This window comes from Penaeus monodon, chromosome 23 (assembly GCF_015228065.2).
Source record: "Penaeus monodon isolate SGIC_2016 chromosome 23, NSTDA_Pmon_1, whole genome shotgun sequence".
Taxonomy (NCBI): Eukaryota; Metazoa; Arthropoda; class Malacostraca; order Decapoda; family Penaeidae; genus Penaeus; species Penaeus monodon.
In genome coordinates, this window is record NC_051408.1 from 39,198,221 (window position 1) to 39,198,482 (window position 262).

The window sequence follows — 262 nt, forward strand, 5'->3', positions numbered from 1 at the left end:
ATTGTCTTTAAACACTATAAATATAGATATTTGATTAACCGCGATGCGCACTGGATTTCCTATGGCGCGATTTCGTACTAGAGTGTCTTTATCATTTAATTGTGCGCATGGTATTCATTAAATCTAATACCTTCTTTTCTATCCCTTGATTTGCTTTAGATATGATTCACACAATTGAGGGGAACCTGTTGCGTTGTATGAAGATAATCTATTTTCCAAAATATTTCAATAAAGCAAATGTGATTTTCGCATTTCCTACCAC